Below are 9,093 nucleotides of genomic sequence, written 5' to 3' on the forward strand. Positions count from 1 at the left end.
ACGTTATTACCAGAGCATCATGGTGAGGATCCTGGACAGTATCCCTGTCATCAGCGTCAAATGTGATCATTTTGTCAGTTGTGAGGGTAGTCATCTTGATAGGTTTGTCTCCCCTCTCAGCCTTAGCTTCTTTTGCGTGTCTCTTTGCCGCTGAATAAGAAGTCCCACAAATATCGGATCCTCCCGAGATAAAGTTGATTATCTTGGCATCTGGGGGAGGTGAGGCCGCTCGCTCAGGATCCTTTTCAGTATCCTGTCCTTTGTTCTTTTTTCTGCCCAAGAGATCTTTTAGATATCCCTTGCTCAGAAGATAGCTTATTTCCTTCCTCAAAGCAATGCAATCTTACGTAATATGTCCGAAATCCTCATGGAAGGCACACCATTTGGATTTATCCTTCCAATCAGCTTTTTGTTGATTCTTCCGAGGCCACCTGGATTTATCTCCCAAACCCTGCATAGCATACATTAGTTCAGGTATATTAACAGAAAAACAATATTCAGATAATTCAGGATATTCTTCAGGATCCTCGTCTTCAACAGCATTCACTCTCTTGTTATCATTTCTGTCATATGGCTTGGAGTGATATGGCTTATATGAGGATTCCGATTTCCTGTTAGTCGATTCGTATGTTGAGGATGCATTCATCCTTTCTTGCATTTTCTTGTCATCCTCCAATCGAATATATCTCAGAGCCCTGTTACGAGCTTCGTCAAGATTCCTGCAGGGATTCATTACAAGATCCTGATAGAACTGAGAGTCCTTTTGCAACCCCATCTTAAAGGCTTGCACAGCTGTTGCAACATCAAGATGTGGGATATCCAAGGATTCTCGGCTGAATTTGTTCACATAATCCCTCAAGGATTCCTGAGGTCCTTGAGTTATCCTGTAAAGATCACTGGTTAGTTTTTCAAAACTCCGACTGCAAGAAAATTGGCTATTAAATAAATTCACTAAGTGGGCAAATGATGTAATCGAATGTGGAGGAACATTTAACAGCCATTTCAAGGCTGATCCTGTTAAAGTAAAACCGAAACCCTTGCACAGGCAAGCTTCCTTGAGATCCGGAGGGATAGGGTTGATCTCCATCCTTTCCCTATACTGGGCAATATGCTCTTCAGGATCCGTGGTTCCGTCGTAAAGCTTCATGTTCGGAGTCTGAAATCTTTTTGGGATTTCAGCATCACATATAGGATGCACGAACCGAGATATCCTGTGGCTATCCTGGGATACTTCGGGAATTGGGTGCACCACCCCAGGTACACTGGATATCATATCCTTTAATTTCTGAAGCTCCCTGGATAATTCTGACGTTACAGTTGTATCCTGCAAAGATCCAACACTGTTAGTGGCAATAGCGTTATTATTATTAGATACGTTACCAGTCGGAGGATTCTGCCCATATCCCGAAACATATCCTGAGCTCCTCACGGTTGACATCCTAACCGAGGAGGGTATCTCATGTCACACCCCGATTTCCACGTGTCACCGGTGGGCCCGGTGTGGGGTACAGTGACGTAGTTGGCATCGTCATAGACAATCAACACAATATAATAAATGCACAGCGGAAGCAGAATAGAAACATTTCAACTTTAAATAAAGTGCAATAATAAATATCACAGTAGTTGAAATGGATCCACAGGCGGATCAAATAAAATAAGATAAAAATAGTTCAACAGATAATTGTCGTCCAAGCTTGCGAGACTATAGTGGACGCTCTTAGGAAACAACCAGCCTATTTCCGTATAGTACCTGCACTTAATCTTTTGGGAAAAATACGTCAGTTTACACTGGTAAATACAAATCGACTGACTCATTTTGAAAATGATTGAAAATTTATTTAAATGCACAAGGCATAAATATTTTTATTAACTTGGGATAATTATATAATTTAAACTTGTGAACGAATTACATGCACTTTTATCTCTGGTGGCCCGGGATCTACTGTCCGGGCTAGAGATTAAATGACACACCACATTAAAGAGTTATACACGTCGGGTGTACGCCTACACCCCGTGCTCTGGTCGTGGCCATCTCGTAAGATAATGCCAAGGATATCCGGGACACGGTCAATAACCCCCCAAAGCCTTTAAGTAAGACAAAACTGTTTAAACGAAGTCGCACAAGCTATTCAAGACTGTACACCTATAAGGCGCAGGACTTGTGCGCCCGATCAAGCGGTATTTTAAATACCGTACCCCAAGCCCGTATAGGGAAAATAAGTCAAAATGTATTTACCTGAGCAAGTATAAGTCACAAATGATAAGTGTTGGTAGCTTTTACCGGGCCTCCTAATCTGGAACAAGGTTTATAATTAACCTATTAGATTCCTAACGGCCTTTTATTTAAGCCTAAGCTTTGACCGGTTAGTTTTAAGAATGATACGGTTTACGCACGATTAAGCGAAAGACCGGATAGAATGTGATTTAGACCCGACAAGTTTGAATACTTGTATAATATGGGTATACTAAATACATTCTGGATTTTGAAATAAAAATGATATCGTTTGACCCGTTTCGGTTGTCTCACGCAAACTAGTTACGTAAACCGAACCGATCGCGAAAGGGCGATACGGGTAGGCCAATGATTCAAATGCAAGTTCCCTGATGTAATATGCTTAAAATATGATATTATATCAGTAAGTTATGTTCTATATTGCCCGGAATAATTTTAAACCCAATTTATGCCTTAGAAGGGCATTTTGGTCATTTAAAAGATAATAAAAGGGTAAAATTAGAAATCTGAGTTTCGGGTCTGGTTCATACAGTAAATATACTTAATATAACATATTATATCAGTAGGGTATGACCCATATATCAAATTTATCATTTAAAATCAAACTATGCACCGTAGGGGTATTTTAGTAATTTCACAAGGGCTAAAAGTGCCAAAACTGGAAATCTGAGTTTATATACTTATACTTACTGTTTTTATATGAAAATATGCTAAACACATCAGTAGGTATAGGTCTTATATGTTTAAAACAAGTATAACGCTTACTATGCGCTTAAAACGCTAAATATGCGATTTAAGGGCGTTTTCGGGTTTTCAAATAAAATCTGAGATTTTTATATTTCCAGAATACTTAAAATAATTTATTCATCATATAAAATCAGTAGAAAAAGGTTTCGGGTCAAAAGGATGTGTAAAACTCATTTTATGGCTAAAACGGTCAAAACCGACATAAGCCGAAATGACTAGGCGATCTAGGATCCGTTCAGCCAAAAATTAATTAAAAAAACATCAAAATTCCCAGAATATTATAATACATCAGTTGGTAAAAATTTTTGTACCAAAACGTGGCCAGAAACGGGTTCTATGCGAAAAGGACCGTTTATGTAAATTTATAATATAGTTTTACGCTAATGGCCATAACTCACAATCTGGACCACCAACTGATCCGAAACTTTCGGTGCAAGTTCATATATTAGAAATAAAGATTTCTATCCTTTCATTTTTCCAAAAACCACGTTTTATATCAAAAAGGGCAAAATAGTCAACTTTATGCATAAATAGGAAACATGCATTCGAATCGGCTAAGCATAGACTTAATCAAAGAAAATTCCAGAAAGTTTAACTAAAATAAAATAGTCAAAAATACTTTCCAATACAGATCTCGAACATGCATGTACGAATCCGAATCGATAGTCTACGAAATAATCGTTTTACAAGACTTTCGGTTCCGATTCGTGGCTATACTATAGATTGTCGAGTTGATGATGATTAAAACACATTCTTATATGTATTACAAGTTATTTATGATGATCAATCAGATTGCATGTTATCTATATCATTATTCATGTCATTTTTCACAAAAATCGCTTCTGTTGACTTTTTAGAAATAGGTTTGACTCGACATTTAGCATGCATATAGTGGGATTCAGATAGTGCCCTTTAGAGGGTTTGTTTCCCACATAAATACCAATCTATAACAAGTTTCAATTCGAGAAATGACTGAAAGAAATCCGTTTAATCAGAAAGTCAAAGCTTATGAACACCCAGTTTGACTTTTACTAATAATCACAACAAGAACGGATTAAAGAACGAATTGAAAGCTTACAAAGGTCCTATAGGTGTTTAATGAACACTAGAAATCGGCCTTGTTGCTCAGATTGTCTCCAGGAAGCTTGCCTTGAGAGTTCTTGAGAGCTCTTGTGAGAAATGTGTTCTTGATCAACTGCAAATGTCCAAGAAAAGGGTTGTAATCTGATTTAAACCAGAATTTTCGAGGGTACTGTTGATGTAGGCATGCAAGGCTTCTAATTGGTGCAAAAGGAGGCAAGAACAACTGTAATCAACTCAAATTCGGACTCAATTTAACCCAATTTCGAATTTCTGTCGCTGGGCAACCCACGCGGCCCGCTTGGGCTTTCCCAGGCGGGTCGCCTGACCCCTGGTTCAGCCAAACAAGTTTCAAACATTGACAGCTTTGACCCCTGAACTTGTACGCGATGTTTCGGCTACTTTTCTCGACCCGTAAACCCCCAAACTTGGTTTTTAAGAACCTTAGGACTTTTACCAACATGGTAATGTCCTTGGATAACTTTGCGCTCAACCGAAAAGCCATGAAATTCGACGTTGACGCTTTTAGTCCCTTAAGTACGGTTTTGGCCATAACTTTCTCATACGTTGACGAAACTTCATGAAATTTTTACCACATATTCTAGTGAGTATATTTTAGCTATACAAAGCTTCGGGTCTGCCAAAAGTTCACTCAGAGGTATAAATTAAACATGTTGACACTTTTGGCCCCTATAGTTTGAAATACTTCACTTTTGTGCAATTTCCGCGTCGTATGATCCATGAACCATCCGTTTAAGGTTATAAACATTATGTAGGGTTATCATAGAGTCTATTTATCCATTGTTGACACTTTGGACCCTTACGTTCCATAGTTTTCACTGTTTGTCACTTTTAGTCCCTCTAAAGTATGTTTTCACATAACGGAACCTTATGACACGTGTCAAGACATTATTGGACGAAATTTTTCGAGGTGTTACATCCTCACCCCCTTAAAAGAAATCTCGACCCCGAGATTTATTCAAACAAATGGGGATATTTTTCTTTCATCGTGGATTCCACTTCCCACGTGTATTCGGGACCTCTACGGGCATCCCACTTGACCTTAACAATAGGCACGTGCTTCCTTCGAAGCTTCTTTACCTGTCGATCCTCAATCGACAAAGGTTTTTCCACAAATTTTAGACTTTCGTCTATGTGTATATCTGTATGCGGTATAACCAGTGAATCGTCAGCGAAACACTTCTTCAAATTACAGATATGGAACACATTATGAATAGCACTAAGCTCTTCAGGCAAGTTTAACTTGTAAGCGACTGCCCCGACACGTTCGATTATCTCGAAAGGTCCTATATATCTCGGGCTTAGCTTGCCTTTCTTTCCAAATCGCATTACACCTTTCCAAGGTGATACCTTAAGCAACACTTTTTCACCCACATCGAAGTGAAAATCCTTGCGCTTAGGATCCGCATAACTTTTCTGCCTATCCCTGGCAGCCTTCAAACGATCACGGATCTGAACGATCTTGTCTGTCGTCTCAAAGACGATATCTGGTCCAGACAACTGGACATCTCCAACTTCTGCCCAACAAATGGGCGATCTACACTTTCTACCGTATAGGGCCTCAAAAGGCGCAGCCTTTATGCTGGAATGGTAGCTATTGTTGTAGGAGAATTCAATCAGGGGTAGGTTCTTGTCCCAACTACCACCTAAGTCGATCGCACATGCTCGAAGCATGTCTTCCAGAGTTTGAATAGTACGCTCACTCTGACCATCAGTCTGAGGATGATAAGCCGTACTAAAATTCAAACGAGTGCCCAACGACTGTTGGAAACTCTTCCAAAAATGCGACGTATATCTAGTATCTCTATCAGAGATAATAGATACAGGTATACCATGCAGCGCTACAATCTTATCGACGTATAATTGAGCTAACATATCTGAGCTATACGTCTCCTTGATGGGTAGAAAATGAGCTGACTTAGTCAGTCTGTCAACTATGACCCATATGGTATCATTTCCCTTTTTCGTCTTCGGCAACTTGGTGATAAAATCCATTGTCACCATTTCCCATTTCCACTTGGGAATTTCAGGTTGCTGAAGCAAACCTGACGGCTTCTGATGCTCGGCCTTGACTTGCGCACAAGTCAAGCATTTGGCCACATACTCGGCCACGGACTTTTTCAAACTAATCCACCAGTAGTTTGATTTCAAATCCTGGTACATCTTATCAGCTCCAGGATGAACGGAATATTTAGAGCTGTGGGCTTCCTGGAGGATAACATCCCGAAGTCCTCCATAGACTGGAACCCATATTCGTCCGTTTAGTCGTAGCATTCCATCTTTGTCGTGGGATAACTGCTCCTCAGTTATTCCCAACTTTTCTGCAGGATAGTTAGCTTCCAGCACAGCTTCCTTCTGTGCAGCTAACACCCTTTCATTCAAGTTATTTCTTATTTCAATGCGCTTGGCATTGATTCTGATCGGTTTAACCCTTTCTTTTCTGCTTAAGGCGTCGGCAACTACATTTGCCTTGCCTGGATGGTATCGTATCTCGCAATCATAGTCATTGAGAGTTTCCATCCATCGCCTTTGACGCATGTTCAATTCCTTCTGATTGAACAGATGCTGAAGACTCTTGTGGTCCGAATATATTATACACTTGGTTCCATACAAGTAGTGTCTCCATAGCTTCAAAGCAAATACAACTGCACCCAATTCCAAATCGTGGGTGGTGTAGTTCTTCTCATGCACTTTGAGTTGTCGAGAAGCGTAGGCAATGACTTTGCCTTTCTGCATGAGTACGCAGCCCATGCCAGTATGTGATGCGTCACAATACACCACAAATTCATCTATACCATCGGGCAATGTCAATACTGGCGCATTACTCAGCTTCTGCTTCAGAATGTCAAAGGATTCCTGCTGCTTAGGGCCCCAATCAAACTTAATCTTCTTACGGGTCAATGAGGTTAGGGGCGCAGCAATCCTTGAGAAGTTCTCGATGAATCTCCTATAATATCCTGCCAATCCGAGGAAACTGCGAATCTCGGTAGGAGTTTTCGGCTCCTGCCAATTCATGACTGCTTCGACTTTAGCGGGATCTACTTGGATACCACGCTCGCTTACTACATGTCCAAGGAATTGGACTTCTCGAAGCCAAAATTCACACTTCGAAAATTTGGCATAAAGCTTCTCTTGATGCAGAAGTTTGAGAATACAACGAAGGTGTTTCTCATGATCAGCTTGGCTCTTCGAGTAGATAAGAATGTCATCAATGAAGACGATGACGAACTTATCTAAATAAGGTTTGCAGACGCGATTCATGAGATCCATGAACGCGGCTGGTGCGTTAGTGAGCCCAAACGGCATCACTAGGAACTCGTAATGCCCATAACGAGTCCTAAACGCGGTCTTGTGTACGTCTTCGTCCTTGACCTTTAACTGATGATATCCTGACCTCAGGTCAATCTTGGAGAAATAGCTTGCTCCCTGTAACTGATCGAACAGATCGTCGATCCTGGGTAACGGATATCTATTCTTGATAGTGACCTTGTTAAGCTCGCGGTAATCGATGCACAGACGCATCGATCCATCCTTCTTTTTAACAAACAAGATGGGCGCTCCCCAAGGAGATGAGCTAGGTCTAATAAAACCTTTGGCTAAAAGCTCATCCAACTGCGTCCTCAACTCCTTCATCTCCGTTGGTGCCAATCTGTATGGTGCTCTTGCTACAGGTGCAGCGCCTGGAATGATATCTATCCGAAACTCTACTTGCCTATCCGGTGGCAAACCGGGTAGTTCTTCAGGAAACACTTCAGGATATTCCGAGATAACAGGAATATCTTCAATCTTCGGCTTCGGCTCATCAATGGTAACTTGTGCCATATAAATGACACATCCCTTCTGCATGCATTTGGATGCTTTGAGCATGAACACTTGCTCAGGCAATCCATGCTGGGTATCTCCTTGAATAGTAAGTGACTCACCAGACGGAGTCTTAACTATTACTTGCTTTCTATTACACAGAATCTGGGCTTGGTTACTCGACAACCAATCCATGCCTATCACTATGTCGAATCCAGCTAGCTTAAAGGGAAGCAAGGATAACGGGAAAGAATGATTCCTAATGGATATAACACATCCATCTAGAACAGTCGAGGCGGTTTCTAAGGTTCCATCGGCTAATTCCACCTCATATTTCACGCTTAAGGTTTTAACAGGAAGGTTCAACAGTTTACAAAACTTATCATCTACAAACGACTTATCAGCTCCTGAATCAAACAAGACTCTAGCAAAAACATCATTTACAAGAAACGTACCGGTAATGACGTTATCGTCAAGGACTGCTTCCTTTGCATCCATTCTGAAGACTCTCGCATTAGTCTTCTTCCCATCCTCGGCCTTCTTTGCAAACTTTGGGCAGTTGGGCCGAATGTGACCTTTTTCGTTGCAACCGAAACAAGTTGCGTCCTTCATTTTCTTGCAATCCACAGCTTTATGATCTGTGGACTTGCAGATTCCACATCGTTTCTCCGAAGACTGGGATTTTGTTTCTAACCGACACCTCCCAAAGTGGTGTCTCCTGCAGATCTTGCATCTGGGTTTCTCACCCGACTGATGATCACTTTTCCTAGACCCCGACCCTTTCCTGTGGTCGTTGTTCCCTCTATGTCGTTTCTCAGACCTTCGTGAGGTGTCATCCTCACGTTTCCGTTTGTTCTCCTCGGAGCTCTTCTTCAGGAACCAAGACATCTTCGCGTGGACACCCGGACATGACCGGGGTCCCACGTAATATTGCGCAACATCACTTGAATACCATGCCAGGTATCAAGCCAGTGATCCAAGGCCAACTCCACCTTGGGTCAGCTAAAAATCAGGCGATGCAAGAGCAGATCGAAGAACTGCTCTCCGCAGGCATCCTGCGGGAAGTTAAATACCAGACTTGGTTGTCCAACCCAGTCATGGTAGAAAAACCGTCCGGGGGCTGGCGCATGTGCGTCGATTACAAAGACCTTAACAAAGCCTGCCCCAAGGATTGTTACGCGCTTCCAGAAATCGACGAAAAGGTCGATAAT

Source organism: Helianthus annuus, chromosome 13 (genome assembly GCF_002127325.2).
Source record: "Helianthus annuus cultivar XRQ/B chromosome 13, HanXRQr2.0-SUNRISE, whole genome shotgun sequence".
Taxonomy (NCBI): domain Eukaryota; kingdom Viridiplantae; phylum Streptophyta; class Magnoliopsida; order Asterales; family Asteraceae; genus Helianthus; species Helianthus annuus.